The sequence below is a fragment of the Lissotriton helveticus genome, chromosome 8, assembly GCF_964261635.1.
Source record: "Lissotriton helveticus chromosome 8, aLisHel1.1, whole genome shotgun sequence".
Taxonomy (NCBI): Eukaryota; Metazoa; Chordata; class Amphibia; order Caudata; family Salamandridae; genus Lissotriton; species Lissotriton helveticus.
In genome coordinates, this window is record NC_136069.1 from 1,541,840,469 (window position 1) to 1,541,859,727 (window position 19,259).

The following is a 19,259-nucleotide window of genomic DNA, read 5'->3' on the forward strand; positions in this document are numbered from 1 at the left end:
TCAGACTGTGGAAAAAAACTCGGAGAAAAAGGACCATCGGGAAAGGGCTGAGAGGCAGGTGCATTCCCGGGCCCCTGGGGGCCCCGGCGGGCGGGCCCGGGTGCTGCCTGGCCCCGTCTCAGCATGGCCAGACCTCGCGGGGACCTGCCTGAGCAAACTCGGAGGAAAAGGCCCATCGGCAAGGGGGCTAAGCAGCAGGTGCGTACCCAGGCCCCTGGGGGCCCCGGCGGGAGGGCCCGGGTCCTGCCTTCCCCTGATTCAGAATCGCCAGACCACACGGAGGTCTGACTGACCCTCTCCCTAGTAATCCGGAGGAAAATTACCCCCCTTTCTTGTAATCCGTGCACTAGAGGTGACAGAGGGGACCCAAGGCGCGAAAGTACCCGACCTCCTGGAGCCCTCGCTGGGATCCGGGAGGCAAATGGCACCTCATCGGGACTTCCAGGGAAGTTCGGCCATCTGGTCGCCCCCATTGGAAAGCATTGCGGGCGACCAGATGGCCGAGGCGATCCGGGAGACCAGATGGCCGAGGGGATCCTGGAGACCAGATGGCCGAGGGGATCCGGGAGACCAGATGGCCGAGGGGATCCGGGCGACCAGATGGCCGGGCACGAAAGGGACGCCATCCGGTCGCCCCGTGCCCCCACGAAGGAGGGAGCGGGCGCCCGGGGCATGGCGGGCCGGAGGCCCGGGGCCCCAGCCGGGCCACAGCCATGGAGGCTGCCAGGGGCCGGCGGGCCCTCCGACCCGGGGCCCGCTTACACCTTGACAAGCAGGGGAGGCCTGCAAGGGACCGACGGACCCCTGTCCTGGGCCCTGGGTGGAGCGGCAGCCCGGGGGACCGGGCCCAGGGCCGGAGCGCCCGACCCGGGGCCCCGACCGGGCCCCTGGACCCAGCCGGGGCTCCCAGGCCCGGAGGCACAGGGGAAGCCTCCCCGGGCCCGCCGGACCCCGTCCCGGGCACCCTGCCCCGCGGCAGGACCCAGGACGGAGCCCGGGGTGGGGAGGCCAACCTCCCCGGGGCCCTCAGGGGCCCCGGATGGAGCTCCTGAACACAGACAAGCAAGGGGAGGCTCCCCGGGCACATCGGAACCCCTTTCCGGGCCCTTGGCAGTGCGGCAGGCTGGGAGACAGGGCCCAGGGCCTGAGCACCCGACCCGGGGCCCGCCCGGGCCCCTGGACCCAGCCGGGGCTCCCAAGCCCGGAGGCGCATGGGACGCCTCCCCGGTCCCTCCGGACCCCGTCCCGGGCACCCTGCCACGCAGCAGGACCAAGGACAGAGCCCGGGGTGGGGAGGCCGCCCTCCCCGGGCCCTCAGGGGCCCTAGCCACTGCTCCTGAACCCAGCCAAGCAGGGGGAGGCTCCCCGGGCACATCGGAACCCCTTCCCGGGCCCTTGGCCGTGCGGCAGGCTGGGATGTCCCAGGGCCGGAGCACCCGACCCGGGGCCCGCCCGGGCCCCTGGACCCAGCCGGGGCTCCCAAGCCCGGAGGCGCATGGGACGCCTCCCCGGTCCCTCCGGACCCCGTCCCGGGCACCCTGCCACGCAGCAGGACCAAGGACAGAGCCCGGGGTGGGGAGGCCGCCCTCTCCGGGCCCTCAGGGGCCCTAGCCACTGCTCCTGAACCCAGCCAAGCAAGGGGAGGCTCCCCGGGCACATCGGAACCCCTTCCCGGGCCCTTGGCAGTGCGGCAGGCTGGGAGACAGGGCCCAGGGCCGGAGCACCCGACCCGGGGCCCGGCCGGGCCCCTGGACGCAGCCGGGGCTCCCAAGCCCGGAGGTGCATGGGACGCCTCCCCGGTCCCTCCGGACCCCGTCCCGGGCACCCAGCCACGCAGCAGGACCAAGGACAGAGCCCGGGGTGGGGAGGCCGCCCTCCCCGGGCCCTCAGGGGCCCTAGCCACTGCTCCTGAACCCAGCCAAGCAAGGGGAGGCTCCCCGGGCACATCGGAACCCCTTCCCGGGCCCTTGGCAGTGCGGCAGGCTGGGAGACAGGGCCCAGGGCCGGAGCACCCGACCCGGGGCCCGGCCGGGCCCCTGGACCCAGCCGGGGCTCCCAAGCCCGGAGGCGCATGGGACGCCTCCCCGGACCCATGGAGCCCGTCCTGGGCATTGAGCCATGCCGTTGGCCTGGAGATGGGTGCCCCGGACGCCCGGGGGAGGTCTGTCTGGGACACATGGAGCCCGTCCTGGGCATTGAACCATGCCGTTGGCCTGGAGAAGGGAGCCCCGGACGCCCGGGGGAGGACTGCCCGGTACCCGTGGAGCCCTTCCCGGGTACTTTGCAACGCCGTTGGCCTCCTGGAGATGGGTGCCCCGAACGCCCGGGGGGGGTGGGCTGCCCGGGACCCGTGGAGCCCGTCCTGGGCACTCTGACCTGCTGTTGGCCCGGGGGAGGGACCCCAGACGACCGGGACCCGTGGAGCCTGTCCTTGACACTCTGACAAGCCGTTGGCCCGGGGAAGGGAGCCCCAGACGACCGGGACCTGTGGAGCCCGTCCTGGGCACTCCTGTATGCCGTTGGCCCGGGGAAGGGAGCCCCGGACGTCCGGGACCCGTGGAGCCCGTCCTGGGCACTCCTGTATGCCGTTGGCCCGGGGAAGGGAGCCCCGGACGTCCGGGACCCGTGGAGCCCGTCCTGGGCACTCTGAAATGCTTTGGCCCGGGGAAGGGAGCCCCGGACACCCGGGGGGGAGGACTGCCCGGGGCCGGTGGAGCCCGTCCTGGGCACTCTGACAAGCCGTTGGCCCGGGGAAGGGAGACCTGGACGCCCGGAACCCGTGGAGCCCGTCCTGGGCACTCTGAAATGCTTTGGCCCGGGGAAGGGAGCCCCGGACGCCCGGGGGGGGAGGACTGCCCGGGACCCGTGGAACTGGTCCTGGGCACTCTGACATGCCGCTGGCCCGGGGAAGGGTGCCCCGGATGACCGGGGCCCGTGGAGCCCGTCCTGGGCACTCTGACATGCCGCTGGCCCGGGGAAGGGAGCCCCGGACGCCCGGGGCCCGTGGAGCCCGTCCCGGGCACTCTGCCATGCCGTCAGCCTGGATGGAGCCCCGGACGCCCGGGGGGGCGAAGGCCCGGGACGCATGGAGCCTGTCCCGGGCACTCTGCCATGCCGTCGGCCTGGATGGAGCACCGGACGCCCGGGGGACGACTGCCCAAGAGCCATGGAGCCCGTCCTGGGCAATTTGACATGCAGTTGGCCTGGAGGAAGGAAGCTCCGGGTGGCCTAGGGAGGTGTTGCCCAGGCATATCCCATCTGGTCCCCATGGCAGAGAACCACCAACCCTGGAGGGGTGTCCGGGCATACCCTGCCCCATAGTAATCCGGAGGCAAATTACCCCCCTTTCTTGCAATCTGTGCACGCGAGGTGACAGAGGGGACCCAAGGCGTGAAAGAACCCGACCTCATGGAGCCCTCGCTGGGATCCGGGAGGCGAATGGCACCTCATTAAGACTTCCAGGGAAGTTCGGCCATCTGGTCCCCCCCATAGGAAAGCGTTGCAGGTGACCAGATGCCCGAGAGGATCCGGGCGACCAGATGGCCGAGGGAATCCGGGCGACCAGATGGCTGGGCATGGAGGTGAAGCCGCCTGGACTCTTCCCCACCCCGTCCCCGTCCCGGGACGAATGCCCGGGACGCATGGAGCCCGTCCTGGCCACTTGACGTCCCGTCCTGGGCATTGAACCATGCCGTCGGCCTGGAGAAGGGAGCCCCCGGACGCCCGGGGGAGGACTGCCCGGTACCCGTGGAGCCCTTCCCGGGTACTTTGCAACGCCGTTGGCCTCCTGGAGATGGGTGCCCCAGATGCCCGGGGGAGGTCTGTCCGGGACCCATGGAGCCCGTCCTGGGCAGTGTGACATGCCGTCGGCCTGGAGGTGGGAGCCCCGGACGCCCGGGGGAAGGCTGCCCGGGACCCGTGGAGCCCTTCCCGGGTACTTTGCCAATGCCATTGGCCTCATGGAGATGGGTGCCCCGGACGCCCGGGGGAGGACTGCCCGGGGCCCATGGAGCCCGTCCTGGGCAGTGTGACATGCCGTCGGCCTAAAGGTGGGAGCCCCGGACGCCCGGGGGAAGGCTGCCCGGGACCCGTGGAGCCCTTCTCAGGTACTTTGCCATCCCGTTGGCCTCATGGAGATGGGTGCCCCGGACGCCCAGGGGTGGTCTGTCCGGGACACGTGGAGCCCGTCCTGGGCATTGAGCCATGCCGTTGGCCCGGAGAATGGAGCCCCCAGATGCCCGGGGGAGGTGTTGCCCAGGCATATCTCATCTGGTCCCCCGGGCAGAGAACCACCAGCCCTGGAGAGGTGTCCGGGCGTACCCTGCCCCTAGTAATCCGGAGGGAAATTACCCCCCTTTCTTGCAATCCGTGCACGCGAGGTGACAGAGGGGACCCAAGGCGTAAAAGAACCCGACCTCATGGAGCCCTAGCTGGGATCCAGGAGCCGAATGGCACCTCATCGGGACTTCCAGGGAAGCCCGGCCATCTGGTCGCCCCATTGGAAAGCATCGCGGGCGACCAGAGGGCCGGGATCGAAAGGACTCCCAGCTCCCCATCCATCCCAAGCCTTCGCGGTAGGGTTCCTGACTGCCTGCCCACGCAAGGCAGGGCTCTTGGACCCCGGCTGGGCCTCAGGCGCAGGTTGGACCACCGGAGCTCTAGGGCCCGGACGACCTGGGAGAGGAATGCCCGGGACGCGTGGAGCCCGTCCTGGGTACTTTGACATGCCGTCGGCCTGGAGGTGGGTGCCCCGGACGCCCCGGGGGAAGCTGCCCGGGACCCATGGAGCCCGTCCTGGGTACTTTGACATTCCGTCGGCCTGGAGGTGGGAGCCCCGGACGCCCGGGCGGAGGTCTGCCCGGGACCCATGGAGCCCGTCCTGGGTACTTTGCCAATGCCGTTGGCCTCATGGAGATGGGTGCCCCGGACGCCCGGGGGACGAATGCCCGGGACGCATGGAGCCCGTCCTGGGCACTTTTCCATGCCTTCGGCCTGGAGCCCCCAGACACCCAGGGGAGGACCACCGTGAAAACCATGGAGCCCGACCCGGGCACTCTGCCATACCGTCAGCCTAGATGGAGCCCCGGACGCCCAGGGGACGAATGCCCGGGACGCATGGAGCCCGTCCTGGGCACTTTTCAATGCCGTCAGCCTGGATGGAGCCCCGGACGCCCGGGGGACGACTGCCCAGGAGCCATGGAGCCCGTCCTGGGCAATTTGACATGCAGTTGGCCTGGAGGAAGGAAGCCCCGGGTGGCCTAGGGAGGTGTTGCCCAGGCATAGCCCATCTGGTCCCCATGGCAGAGAACCACCAGCCTCGGAGGGGTGTCCGGGCGTACCCTTCTCCCTAGTAATCCAGAGGAAAATTACCCCCTTTTCTTGTAATCTGTGCACGCGAGGTGACAGAGGGGACCCAAGGCGCGAATGTACCCAACCTCCTGGAGCCCTCGCTGGGATCCGGGCGGCGAATGGCACCTCATCGGGACTTCCAGGGAAGTTCGGCCATCTGGTCGCCCCATAGGAAAGCGTTGCGGGCGACCAGATGCCCGAGGGGATCCGGGCGACCAGATGGCCGAGGGAATCCGGGCGACCAGATGGCTGGGCATGGAGGTGAAGCCACCTGGACTCTTCCCCACCCCGTCCCCGTCCCGGGACGAATGCCCGGGATGCATGGAGCCCGTCCTGGCCACTTGACGTCCCGTCCTGGGCATTGAACCATGCCGTCGGCCTGGAGAAGGGAGCCCCCGGACGCCCGGGGGAGGACTGCCCGGTACCCGTGGAGCCCTTCCCGGGTACTTTGCAACGCCGTTGGCCTCCTGGAGATGGGTGCCCCAGATGCCCGGGGGTGGGCTGCCCGGGACCCATGGAGCCCGTCCTGGGCACTTTTACATGCCGTCGGCCTGGAGGTGGGTGCCCTGGACGCCCGGGGGAGGCCTGCCCGGGACCCGTGGAGCCCCTCCCGGGTACTTTGCCAATGCCGTTGGCCTCATGGAGATGGGTGCCCCGGACGCCCGGGGGAGGACTGCCCGGTACCCGTGGAGTCCTTTCCGGGTACTTTGCAACGCCGTTGGCCTCCTGGAGATATGTGCCCCGAACGCCCGGGGGGAGGGCTGTCCGGGGCCCATGGAGCCCGTCCTGGGCACTGTGACATGCCGTCGGCCTGGAGCCCCCAGACACCCAGGGGAGGACCACCGTGAAAACCATGGAGCCCGACCCGGGCACTCTGCCATACCGTCAGCCTAGATGGAGCCCCGGACGCCCAGGGGACGAATGCCCGGGACGCATGGAGCCCGTCCTGGGCACTTTTCAATGCCGTCAGCCTGGATGGAGTCCGGGGGACGACTGCCCAGGAGCCATGGAGCCCGTCCTGGGCAATTTGACATGCAGTTGGCCTGGAGGAAGGAAGCCCCGGGTGGCCTAGGGAGGTGTTGCCCAGGCATAGCCCATCTGGTCCCCATGGCAGAGAACCACCAGCCTCGGAGGGGTGTCCGGGCGTACCCTTCTCCCTAGTAATCCGGAGGAAAATTAGCCCCTTTTCTTGTAATCTGTGCACGCGAGGTGACAGAGGGGACCCAAGGCGCGAATTTACCCAACCTCCTGGAGCCCTCGCTGGGATCCGGGCGTCGAATGGCACCTCATCGGGACTTCCAGGGAAGTTCGGCCATCTGGTCGCACCATAGGAAAGCGTTGCGGGCGACCAGATGCCCGAGGGGATCCGGGCGACCAGATGGCCGAGGGAATCTGGGCGATCAGATGGCTGGACACGGAAGTGAAGCCGCCTGGACTCTCCCGACCCTGTCCCCGTCCCCGTGCCCGTGCCCGGGACGCATGGAGCCCGTCCTGGGCACTTTTCCATGCCTTCGGCCTGGAGCCCCCAGACACCCAGGGGAGGACCACCGTGAAAGCCATGGAACCCGACCCGGGCACTCTGCCATGCCGTCGGCCTGGATGGAGCCCCGGACGCCCGGGGGACAAATGCCCGGGACGCATGGAGCCCGTCCTGGGTACTTTTCCATGCCGTCGGCCAGGAGCCCCCTGACACCCAGGGGAGGACCACCGTGAAAACCATGGAGCCCGACCCGGGCACTCTGCCATACCGTCAGCCTGGATGTAGCCCCGGACGCCCGGGGGACGAATGCCCGGGACGCATGGAGCCCGTCCCGGGCACTCTGCCATGCCGTCCCGACAAATTCGTACGGACTCCTAACCTTACGACACGGATCGGAATCGAGCCCTCTCTGACCCAGCCGTTTCAGGCGCCCGGGGGACGAATGCCCGGGACGCCTTGCCGCCGGCCTGGATGGAGCCCCGGACGCCCGGGGGACGAATGCCCGGGACGCATGGAGCCCGTCCCGGGCACTCTGCCATGCCGTCGGCCTGGATGGAGCCCCGAACGCCCGGGGGACGACTGCCCAAGAGCCATGGAGCCCATCCCGGGCACTCTGCCATGCCGTCCCGACAAATTCGTACGGACTCCTAACCTTCCGACACGGATCGGAATCGAGCCCTTTCTGACCCAGCAGATTTCAGGTTGATTTGCTATATACTTTACGTACGATTTTATGGGGGCCGATTCCGATCCGGTACGTAAAAGCAAATACGACCGACATGTCGGACAACCACGTACACCCAGGGGATAGGACTGCCCGGGTCACATGGACCCCGTCCTGGGCACTCTGATCTGCCGCCGGCGCCGGGGATCGAACCGTGATCACCAGATGGGGATATCCCAAAAATCTGGCATGGATACGGCCCGCCAGGACAGGTTTGGGCACCCCTGGCCTAAGATGTGTGTTTTTTTTGTTCACACTATCTTTCTCACTATGTAGATGGACAAGCAACATGTGGTCAGGATGGCCGAGTGGTCTAAGGCGCTGCGTTAAGGCCGCAGTCTCTCCTGGAGGCGTGGGTTCGAATCCCACTTCTGACAAATCTTTAAGTCCATTTTGTCTCTGCGTTCCTTCAGAATCTCAGCTAAAAATTGGCAGTGCATATAATATCTGAATAAGTACCAAACTTCAGTTTCAACTGCAAATGAATTTGCCCAATTCTGTCTTCAAGCTCGTATAATATTCTTCTAGCACTAGTGGTGTTTTATGTGTTTTTTGGGGGTGCCTAAAAAATCCCCTTTATTGAAGAAATGGCTTACATTCAGTCTTGTGATATTTTTGCTTTCCAATAAGTAGATTTTTAATTTTATGTAACCTCATTTTCTAATGATCCATTCAAGAGATGTTTCCACTATGAAATGAAGAGCAAGGGGAAAGAGCACAAATGATAGAGCCAGTGAGTGAGATGGGGTGTTGAGGAAGGAGAGAATGAAACAAAGACAGAGTGAGTGAACGGCAGGTAGGCATAGAAGAGGAGACTAGAAGTGAAGGTGACTTGCTTTTCCCTGCTCTTGACCTCCCACCCATCTCAAACCAATCACAAACATACCTTCTATGCAACGTTGGTATGCAGAACTTCACTCCTCAGCCAGTAAGGGTGAGTCCCAAGCCAGGGGCTAGAGAGCAAAAGAATGGATGTGCTCAGACGTTCCTTGCTAGGGACAGTTGATCTGAAACAAGGCCTGCTCTCTTGTTTCCAGCAAGGATCTAGAAATTCTGCATGAATGTGCAAGGCACATTGACAGCATAAATTTGCATAAACTGCCCCACCTTCTGCCTTCCTACTTCCTGAGCAGTAGTTGTTTGTGTATAGAGAGAAAGGTCGCAGGCAAGGTAATTTTGTGAGTAGGATACAGAACCCTAAATAGCTGGTGAGAGGTATAAGTTATTCTAAAAGCATAAAAACAGTACACCTGTGAAATGAAATGCTTTCATATGTGATCTTCTGTGTTTATTGTCCTGTGCAAAAAGTTGCACCTTGTGTTTGAAGGTTGAAATTATTTCAAGCGTGCATGGACGCAGAAATTTCTGAGTGACTTTTATGCATTTCTTAGGACTCTTCAATGTCAGGATGGCCGAGTGGTCTAAGGCGCTGTGTTTAGGCCGCAGTCTCCTCTGGAGGCGTGGGTTCGAATTCCACTTCTGAAATGACTTTTGGAGATATAATCTTCTTCATCAGGATAACATCTGATGGAAGTTGCTTCTGTTCGTCTTCACCTGGGACGTTATTCTGTCCTCGTCTAGTCAAGAGAGCTTGGGTTTCTCATATATTTCTGTTGTACAAAGTCTTGCTGATAAAGTGCAATCCTTACCAAATGAGCTTATGACCCATGTAAGAGCTCATCTAGAAGAGTCATTCACTTGTATTCCCTGGCCAGACAGGCAATACAAATTTGGAAGAATGCCAAGCACCTGGTAGACAGCTGGACTCCAGCACACTTACAGCATTTTCCTCAGGGCAGTGATCAGGGGCTGCTTAGATTTGCGAATTCCACCCTATGTTGTGACATTGAGATCCCTTGTTGAATTTGCTTTAGTCAGCCAAGATGTGGCTATTGACTCAATTTCAAAGCAGCTTTGGGCCGTTCAAGTGGCTGGTGAATAGCACTTTCTCTTTGTACTCATTAAAGGTCTAAAGAGTTCTTCATAGGTACTGCTCCGTATGGATTGTTCAAAGATCTGTTGGAAATGCTTATAATGGGATAAATAAATTGAGGGCATGCCTTTTCGGTACCCCACTTGCATGGCTGTCTGGCTTGTGGAAGATGCTGCAAACGCAAGTCAGGATGGCCGAGTGGTCTAAGGCGCTGCGTTCAGGTCGCAGTCTCTTCTGGAGGCGTGGGTTCAAATCCCACTTCTGACAAACCTGTGTTTAATCTTCTTTTTTCTTGAGGGAGAAAATCAGATAATTTCCCTCACATGGGCTTATATGGTTGTCTTTTTGGAAAAGTGCAGTGAGTTTTTTTCTTGCTATAGCCACTCATGGCCTAAGATGTGTGTTTTTTTTGTTCACACTATCTTTCTCACTATGTAGATGAACAAGCAACATGTGGTCAGGATGGCCGAGTGGTCTAAGGCGCTGCGTTAAGGCTGCAGTCTCTCCTGGAGGCGTGGGTTCGAATCCCACGTCTGACAAAACTTTAAGTCCATTTTGTCTCTGCGTTCCTTCAGAATCTCAGCTAAAAATTGGCAGTGCATATAATATCTGAATAAGTACCAAACTTCAGTTTCAACTGCAAATGAATTTGCCCAATTTTGTCTTCAAGCTTGTATAATATTCTTCTAGCACTAGTGGTGTTTTATGTGTTTTTTGGGGGGTGCCTAAAAAATCCCTTTTATTGAAGAAATGGCTTGCATTCAGTCTTGTGATATTTTTGGTTTCCAATAAGTAGATTTTTAATTTTATGTAACCTCATTTTCTAATGATCCATTTAAGAGATGTTTCCACTATGAAATGAAGAGCAAGGGGAAAGAGCACAAATGATAGAGCCAGTGAGTGAGATGGGGTGTTGAGGAAGGAGAGAATGAAACAAAGACAGAGTGAGTGAACGGCAGGTAGGCATAGAAGAGGAGACTAGAAGTGAAGGTGACTTGCTTTTCCCTGCTCTTGACCTCCCACCCATCTCAAACCAATCACAAACATACCTTCTATGCAACGTTGGTATGCAGAACTTCACTCCTCAGCCAGTGAGGGTGAGTCCCAAGCCAGGGGCTAGAGAGCAAAAGAATGGATGTGCTCAGACGTTCCTTGCTAGGGACAGTTGATCTGAAACAAGGCCTGCTCTCTTGTTTCCAGCAAGGATCTAGAAATTCTGCATGAATCTGCAAGGCACATTGACAGCATAAATTTGCATACACTGCCCCACCTTCTGCCTTCCTACTTCCTGAGCAGTAGTTGTTTGTGTATAAAGAGAGAGGTCGCAGGCAAGGTAATTTTGTGAGGAGGATACAGAACCCTAAATAGCGGGTGAGAGGTATAAGTTATTCTAAAAGCATAAAAACAGTACACCTGTGAAATGAAATGCTTTCATATGTGATCTTCTGTGTTTATTGTCCTGTGCAAAAAGTTGCACCTTGTGTTTAAAGGTTGAAATTATTTCAAGCTTGCATGGACGCAGAAATTTCCTGAGTGACTTTTATACATTTCTGAGGACTCTACACTGTCAGGATGGCCGAGTGGTCTAAGGCGCTGTGTTTAGGCCGCAGTCTCCTCTGGAGGCGTGGGTTCGAATCCCACTTCTGACATGACTTTTGGAGATATAATCTTCTTCATCAGGATAACATCTGATGGAAGTTGCATCTGTTCGTCTTCACCTGGGACGTTATTCCGTCCTCGTCTAGTCAAGAGAGCTTGGGTTTCTCATATATTTCTGTTGTACAAAGTCTTGCTGATAAAGTGCAATCCTTACCAAATGAGCTTAGGACCCATGTAAGAGATCATCTAGAAGAGTCATGCTCTTGTATTCCCTGGCCAGACAGGCCATGCAAATTTGGAAGAATGCCAAGCACCTGGTAGACAGCTGTACTCCAGCACACTTACAGCAATGTCCTCAGGGCTGTGATCAGGGGCTGCTTAGATTTGCGTATTCCACCCTATGTTGTGACATTGAGCTCCCTTGTTGAATTTGCTTTAGTCAGCCAAGATGTGGCTGTTGACTCAATTTCAAAGCAGCTTTGCGCCGTTCAAGTGGCTGGTGAATAGCACTTTCTCTTTGTACGCTTTAAAGGTCTAAAGAGTTCTTCATAGGTACTGCTCTGTATGGATTGTTCAAAGATCTGTTGGAAATGCTTATAATGGGATAAAGAAATTGAGGGCATGCCTGTTCGGTACCCCACTTGCATGGCTGTCTGGCTTGTGGAAGGTGCTGCAAATGCAAGTCAGGATGGCCGAGTGGTCTAAGGCGCTGTGTTCAGGTCGCAGTCTCTTCTGGAAGCGTGGGTTCAAATCCCACGTCTGACAAACCTGTGTTTAATCTTCTTTTTTCTTGAGGGAGAAAATCAGATCATTTCCCTCACATGGGCTTATATGGTTGTCTTTTTGGAAAAGTGCAGTGAGTTTTTTTCTTGCTATAGCCACTCATAGCCTAAGATGTGTGTTTTTTTTGTTCACACTATCTTTCTCACTATGTAAATGAACAAGCAACATGTGGTCAGGATGGCCGAGTGGTCTAAGGCGCTGCGTTAAGGCCGCAGTCTCTCCTGGAGGCGTGGGTTCGAATCCCACTTCTGACAAAACTTTAAGTCCATTTTGTCTCTGCGTTCCTTCAGAATCTCAGCTAAAAATTGGCAGTGCATATAATATCTGAATAAGTACCAAACTTCAGTTTCAACTCCAAATGAATTTGCCCAATTTTGTCTTCAAGCTTGTATAATATTCTTCTAGCACTAGTGGTGTTTTATGTGTTTTTTGGGGGGTGCCTAAAAAATCCCTTTTATTGAAGAAATGGCTTACATTCAGTCTTGTGATATTTTTGGTTTCCAATAAGTAGATTTTTAATTTTATGTAACCTCATTTTCTAATGATCCATTCAAGAGATGTTTCCACTATGAAATGAAGAACAAGGGGAAAGAGCACAAATGATAGAGCCAGTGAGTGAGATGGGGTGGTGAGGAAGGAGAGAATGAAACAAAGACAGAGTGAGTGAACGGCAGGTAGGCATAGAAGGGGAGACTAGAAGTGAAGGTGACTTGCTTTTCCCTGCTCTTGACCTCCCTCCCATCTCAAACCAATCACAAACATACCTTCTATGCAACGTTGGTATGCAGAACTTCACTCCTCAGCCAGTGAGGGTGAGTCCCAAGCCAGGGGCTAGAGAGCAAAAGAATGGATGTGCTCAGACGTTCCTTGCTAGGGACAGTTGATCTGAAACAAGGCCTGCTCTCTTGTTTCCAGCAAGGATCTAGAAATTCTGCATGAATCTGCAAGGCACATTGACAGCATAAATTTGCATAAACTGCCCCACCTTCTGCCTTCCTACTTCCTGAGCAGTAGTTGTTTGTGTATAATGAGAGAGGTCGCAGGCAAGGTAATTTTGTGAGTAGGATACAGAACCCTAAATAGCTGGTGAGAGGTATAAGTTATTCTAAAAGCATAAAAACAGTACACCTGTGAAATGAAATGCTTTCATATGTGATCTTCTGTGTTTATTGTCCTGTGCAAAAAGTTGCACCTTGTGTTTGAAGGTTGAAATTATTTCAAGCTTGCATGGACGCAGAAATTTCTGAGTGACTTTTATACATTTCTTAAGACTCTCCACTGTCAGGATGGCCGAGTGCTCTAAGGCGCTGTGTTTAGGCCGCAGTCTCCTCTGGAGGCGTGGGTTCGAATTCCACTTCTGACATGACTTTTGGAGATATAATCTTCTTCATCAGGATAACATCTGATGGAAGTTGCATCTGTTCGTCTTCACCTGGGACGTTATTCCGTCCTCGTCTAGTCAAGAGAGCTTGGGTTTCTCATATATTTCTGTTGTACAAAGTCTTGCTGATAAAGTGCAATCCTTACCAAATGAGCTTAGGTCCCATGTAAGAGCTCATCTAGAAGAGTCATGCTCTTGTATTCCCTGGCCAGACAGGCCATGCAAATTTGGAAGAATGCCAAGCACCTGGTAGACAGCTGGACTCCAGCACACTTACAGCAATGTCCTCAGGGCTGTGATCAGGGGCTGCTTAGATTTGCGTATTCCACCCTATGTTGTGACATTGAGCTCCCTTGTTGAATTTGCTTTAGTCAGCCAAGATGTGGCTGTTGACTCAATTTCAAAGCAGCTTTGCGCCGTTCAAGTGGCTGGTGAATAGCACTTTCTCTTTGTACGCTTTAAAGGTCTAAAGAGTTCTTCATAGGTACTGCTCTGTGTGGATTGTTCAAAGATCTGTTGGAAATGCTTATAATGGGATAAATAAATTGAGGGCATGCCTTTTCGGTACCAAACTTGCATGGCTGTCTGGCTTGTGGAAGGTGCTGCAAATGCAAGTCAGGATGGCCGAGTGGTCTATGGCGCTGCGTTCAGATCGCAGTCTCTTCTGGAGGCGTGGGTTCAAATCCCACTTCTGACAAACCTGTGTTTAATCTTCTTTTTTCTTGAGGGAGAAAATCAGATCATTTCCCTCACATGGGCTTATATGGTTGTCTTTTTGGAAAAGTGCAGTGAGTTTTTTTCTTGCTATAGCCACTTATGGCCTAAGATGTGTGTTTTTTTTGTTCACACTATCTTTCTCACTATGTAGATGGACAAGCAACATGTGGTCAGGATGGCCGAGTGGTCTAAGGCGCTGCGTTAAGGCCGCAGTCTCTCCTGGAGGCGTGGGTTCGAATCCCACTTCTGACAAATCTTTAAGTCCATTTTGTCTCTGCGTTCCTTCAGAATCTCAGCTAAAAATTGGCAGTGCATATAATATCTGAATAAGTACCAAACTTCAGTTTCAACTGCAAATGATTTTGCCCAATTCTGTCTTCAAGCTCGTATAATATTCTTCTAGCACTAGTGGTGTTTTATGTGTTTTTTGGGGGGTGCCTAAAAAATCCCCTTTATTGAAGAAATGGCTTACATTCAGTCTTGTGATATTTTTGCTTTCCAATAAGTAGATTTTTAATTTTATGTAACCTCATTTTCTAATGATCCATTCAAGAGATGTTTCCACTATGAAATGAAGAGCAAGGGGAAAGAGCACAAATGATAGAGCCAGTGAGTGAGATGGGGTGTTGAGGAAGGAGAGAATGAAACAAAGACAGAGTGAGTGAACGGCAGGTAGGCATAGAAGAGGAGACTAGAAGTGAAGGTGACTTGCTTTTCCCTGCTCTTGACCTCCCACCCATCTCAAACCAATCACAAACATACCTTCTATGCAACGTTGGTATGCAGAACTTCACTCCTCAGCCAGTAAGGGTGAGTCCCAAGCCAGGGGCTAGAGAGCAAAAGAATGGATGTGCTCAGACGTTCCTTGCTAGGGACAGTTGATCTGAAACAAGGCCTGCTCTCTTGTTTCCAGCAAGGATCTAGAAATTCTGCATGAATGTGCAAGGCACATTGACAGCATAAATTTGCATAAACTGCCCCACCTTCTGCCTTCCTACTTCCTGAGCAGTAGTTGTTTGTGTATAGAGAGAAAGGTCGCAGGCAAGGTAATTTTGTGAGTAGGATACAGAACCCTAAATAGCTGGTGAGAGGTATAAGTTATTCTAAAAGCATAAAAACAGTACACCTGTGAAATGAAATGCTTTCATATGTGATCTTCTGTGTTTATTGTCCTGTGCAAAAAGTTGCACCTTGTGTTTGAAGGTTGAAATTATTTCAAGCGTGCATGGACGCAGAAATTTCTGAGTGACTTTTATGCATTTCTTAGGACTCTTCACTGTCAGGATGGCCGAGTGGTCTAAGGTGCTGTGTTTAGGCCGCAGTCTCCTCTGGAGGCGTGGGTTCGAATCCCACTTCTGAAATGACTTTTGGAGATATAATCTTCTTCATCAGGATAACATCTGATGGAAGTTGCTTCTGTTCGTCTTCACCTGGGACGTTATTCTGTCCTCGTCTAGTCAAGAGAGCTTGGGTTTCTCATATATTTCTGTTGTACAAAGTCTTGCTGATAAAGTGCAATCCTTACCAAATGAGCTTATGACCCATGTAAGAGCTCATCTAGAAGAGTCATTCACTTGTATTCCCTGGCCAGACAGGCAATACAAATTTGGAAGAATGCCAAGCACCTGGTAGACAGCTGGACTCCAGCACACTTACAGCATTTTCCTCAGGGCAGTGATCAGGGGATGCTTAGATTTGCGAATTCCACCCTATGTTGTGACATTGAGATCCCTTGTTGAATTTGCTTTAGTCAGCCAAGATGTGGCTATTGACTCAATTTCAAAGCAGCTTTGGGCCGTTCAAGTGGCTGGTGAATAGCACTTTCTCTTTGTACTCATTAAAGGTCTAAAGAGTTCTTCATAGGTACTGCTCTGTATGGATTGTTCAAAGATCTGTTGGAAATGCTTATAATGGGATAAATAAATTGAGGGCATGCCTTTTCGGTACCCCACTTGCATGGCTGTCTGGCTTGTGGAAGGTGCTGCAAATGCAAGTCAGGATGGCCGAGTGGTCTAACGCGCTGCGTTCAGGTTGCAGTCTCTTCTGGAGGCGTGGGTTCAAATCCCACTTCTGACAAACCTGTGTTTAATCTTCTTTTTTCTTGAGGGAGAAAATCAGATCATTTCCCTCACATGGGCTTATATGGTTGTCTTTTTGGAAAAGTGCAGTGAGTTTTTTTCTTGCTATAGCCACTCATGGCCTAAGATGTGTGTTTTTTTTGTTCACACTATCTTTCTCACTATGTAGATGAACAAGCAACATGTGGTCAGGATGGCCGAGTGGTCTAAGGTGCTGCGTTAAGGCCGCAGTCTCTCCTGGAGGCGTGGGTTCGAATCCCACGTCTGACAAAACTTTAAGTCCATTTTGTCTCTGCGTTCCTTCAGAATCTCAGCTAAAAATTGGCAGTGCATATAATATCTGAATAAGTACCAAACTTCAGTTTCAACTGTAAATGAATTTGCCCAATTCTGTCTTCAAGCTCGTATAATATTCTTCTAGCACTAGTGGTGTTTTATGTGTTTTTTGGGGGGTGCCTAAAAAATCCCTTTTATTGAAGAAATGGCTTGCATTCAGTCTTGTGATATTTTTGGTTTCCAATAAGTAGATTTTTAATTTTATGTAACCTCATTTTCTAATGATCCATTTAAGAGATGTTTCCACTATGAAATGAAGAGCAAGGGGAAAGAGCACAAATGATAGAGCCAGTGAGTGAGATGGGGTGTTGAGGAAGGAGAGAATGAAACAAAGACAGAGTGAGTGAACAGCAGGTAGGCATAGAAGAGGAGACTAGAAGTGAAGGTGACTTGCTTTTCCCTGCTCTTGACCTCCCACCCATCTCAAACCAATCACAAACATACCTTCTATGCAACGTTGGTATGCAGAACTTCACTCCTCAGCCAGTGAGGGTGAGTCCCAAGCCAGGGGCTAGAGAGCAAAAGAATGGATGTGCTCAGACGTTCCTTGCTAGGGACAGTTGATCTGAAACAAGGCCTGCTCTCTTGTTTCCAGCAAGGATCTAGAAATTCTGCATGGATCTGCAAGGCACATTGACAGCATAAATTTGCATACACTGCCCCACCTTCTGCCTTCCTACTTCCTGAGCAGTAGTTGTTTGTGTATAAAGAGAGAGGTCGCAGGCAAGGTAATTTTGTGAGTAGGATACAGAACCCTAAATAGCTGGTGAGAGGTATAAGTTATTCTAAAAGCATAAAAACAGTACACCTGTGAAATGAAATGCTTTCATATGTGATCTTCTGTGTTTATTGTCCTGTGCAAAAAGTTGCACCTTGTGTTTGAAGGTTGAAATTATTTCAAGCTTGCATGGACGCAGAAATTTCCTGAGTGACTTTTATACATTTCTGAGGACTCTACACTGTCAGGATGGCCGAGTGGTCTAAGGCGCTGTGTTTAGGCTGCAGTCTCCTCTGGAGGCGTGGGTTCAAATCCCACTTCTGACATGACTTTTGGAGATATAATCTTCTTCATCAGGATAACATCTGATGGAAGTTGCATCTGTTCGTCTTCACCTGGGACGTTATTCCGTCCTCGTCTAGTCAAGAGAGCTTGGGTTTCTCATATATTTCTGTTGTACAAAGTCTTGCTGATAAAGTGCAATCCTTACCAAATGAGCTTAGGACCCATGTAAGAGATCATCTAGAAGAGTCATGCTCTTGTATTCCCTGGCCAGACAGGCCATGCAAATTTGGAAGAATGCCAAGCACCTGGTAGACAGCTGTACTCCAGCACACTTACAGCAATGTCCTCAGGGCTGTGATCAGGGGCTGCTTAGATTTGCGTATTCCACCCTATGTTGTGACATTGAGCTCCCTTGTTGAATTTGCTTTAGTCGACCAAGATGTGGCTGTTGACTCAATTTCAAAGCAGCTTTGCGCCGTTCAAGTGGCTGGTGAATAGCACTTTCTCTTTGTACGCTTTAAAGGTCTAAAGAGTTCTTCATAGGTACTGCTCTGTATGGATTGTTCAAAGATCTGTTGGAAATGCTTATAATGGGATAAAGAAATTGAGGGCATGCCTGTTCGGTACCCCACTTGCATGGCTGTCTGGCTTGTGGAAGGTGCTGCAAATGCAAGTCAGGAAGGCCGAGTTGTCTAAGGCGCTGTGTTCAGGTCGCAGTCTCTTCTGGAAGCGTGGGTTCAAATCCCACTTCTGACAAACCTGTGTTTAATCTTCTTTTTTCTTGAGGGAGAAAATCAGATCATTTCCCTCACATGGGCTTATATGGTTGTCTTTTTGGAAAAGTGCAGTGAGTTTTTTTCTTGCTATAGCCACTCATGGCCTAAGATGTGTGTTTTTTTTGTTCACACTATCTTTTTCACTATGTAAATGAACAAGCAACATGTGGTCAGGATGGCCGAGTGGTCTAAGGCGCTGTGTTAAGGCCGCAGTCTCTCCTGGAGGCGTGGGTTCAAATCCCACTTCTGACAAAACTTTAAGTCCATTTTGTCTCTGCGTTCCTTCAGAATCTCAGCTAAAAATTGGCAGTGCATATAATATCTGAATAAGTACCAAACTTCAGTTTCAACTGCAAATGAATTTGCCCAATTTTGTCTTCAAGCTTGTATAATATTCTTCTAGCACTAGTGGTGTTTTATGTGTTTTTTGGGGGGTGCCTAAAAAATCCCTTTTATTGAAGAAACGGCTTACATTCAGTCTTGTGATATTTTTGGTTTCCAATAAGTAGATTTTTAATTTTATGTAACCTCATTTTCTAATGATCCATTCAAGAGATGTTTCCACTATGAAATGAAGAACAAGGGGAAAGAGCACAAATGATAGAGCCAGTGAGTGAGATGGGGTGTTGAGGAAGGAGAGAATGAAACAAAGACAGAGTGAGTGAACGGCAGGTAGGCATAGAAGAGGAGACTAGAAGTGAAGGTGACTTGCTTTTCCCTGCTCTTGACCTCCCTCCCATCTCAAACCAATCACAAACATACCTTCTATGCAACGTTGGTATGCAGAACTTCACTCCTCAGCCAGTGAGGGTGAGTCCCAAGCCAGGGGCTAGAGAGCAAAAGAATGGATGTGCTCAGACGTTCCTTGCTAGGGACAGTTGATCTGAAACAAGGCCTGCTCTCTTGTTTCCAGCAAGGATCTAGAAATTCTGCATGAATCTGCAAGGCACATTGACAGCATAAATTTGCATAAACTGCCCCACCTTCTGCCTTCCTACTTCCTGAGCAGTAGTTGTTTGTGTATAATGAGAGAGGTCGCAGGCAAGGTAATTTTGTGAGTAGGATACAGAACCCTAAATAGCTGGTGAGAGGTATAAGTT

The 19,259-nt window shown here is 53.6% G+C and overlaps 11 non-coding genes across 11 annotated transcripts; all 11 read left to right on the forward strand.

The window, feature by feature from the left end:
• Positions 1–7,847: 7,847 nt before the first annotated feature.
• Positions 7,848–7,930, forward strand: TRNAL-AAG (transfer RNA leucine (anticodon AAG)). Its single transcript has one exon. It is a non-coding gene; the product is annotated as a tRNA-Leu (tRNA).
• A 1,025-nt stretch (positions 7,931–8,955) lies between these two features.
• Positions 8,956–9,038, forward strand: TRNAL-UAG (transfer RNA leucine (anticodon UAG)). The gene has a single exon. It is a non-coding gene; the product is annotated as a tRNA-Leu (tRNA).
• A 632-nt stretch (positions 9,039–9,670) lies between these two features.
• On the forward strand, positions 9,671–9,753 carry TRNAL-CAG (transfer RNA leucine (anticodon CAG)). The gene has a single exon. It is a non-coding gene; the product is annotated as a tRNA-Leu (tRNA).
• Positions 9,754–11,052: 1,299 nt separating this feature from the next.
• On the forward strand, positions 11,053–11,135 carry TRNAL-UAG (transfer RNA leucine (anticodon UAG)). The gene has a single exon. It is a non-coding gene; the product is annotated as a tRNA-Leu (tRNA).
• Positions 11,136–12,039: 904 nt separating this feature from the next.
• TRNAL-AAG (transfer RNA leucine (anticodon AAG)) lies at positions 12,040–12,122 on the forward strand. The gene has a single exon. It is a non-coding gene; the product is annotated as a tRNA-Leu (tRNA).
• A 1,741-nt stretch (positions 12,123–13,863) lies between these two features.
• Positions 13,864–13,946, forward strand: TRNAL-CAG (transfer RNA leucine (anticodon CAG)). The gene has a single exon. It is a non-coding gene; the product is annotated as a tRNA-Leu (tRNA).
• A 189-nt stretch (positions 13,947–14,135) lies between these two features.
• On the forward strand, positions 14,136–14,218 carry TRNAL-AAG (transfer RNA leucine (anticodon AAG)). Its single transcript has one exon. It is a non-coding gene; the product is annotated as a tRNA-Leu (tRNA).
• Positions 14,219–15,244: 1,026 nt separating this feature from the next.
• TRNAL-UAG (transfer RNA leucine (anticodon UAG)) lies at positions 15,245–15,327 on the forward strand. The gene has a single exon. It is a non-coding gene; the product is annotated as a tRNA-Leu (tRNA).
• Positions 15,328–16,231: 904 nt separating this feature from the next.
• TRNAL-AAG (transfer RNA leucine (anticodon AAG)) lies at positions 16,232–16,314 on the forward strand. The gene has a single exon. It is a non-coding gene; the product is annotated as a tRNA-Leu (tRNA).
• Positions 16,315–17,341: 1,027 nt separating this feature from the next.
• On the forward strand, positions 17,342–17,424 carry TRNAL-UAG (transfer RNA leucine (anticodon UAG)). The gene has a single exon. It is a non-coding gene; the product is annotated as a tRNA-Leu (tRNA).
• Positions 17,425–18,328: 904 nt separating this feature from the next.
• TRNAL-AAG (transfer RNA leucine (anticodon AAG)) lies at positions 18,329–18,411 on the forward strand. Its single transcript has one exon. It is a non-coding gene; the product is annotated as a tRNA-Leu (tRNA).
• The last annotated feature ends 848 nt before the right edge of the window (positions 18,412–19,259 follow it).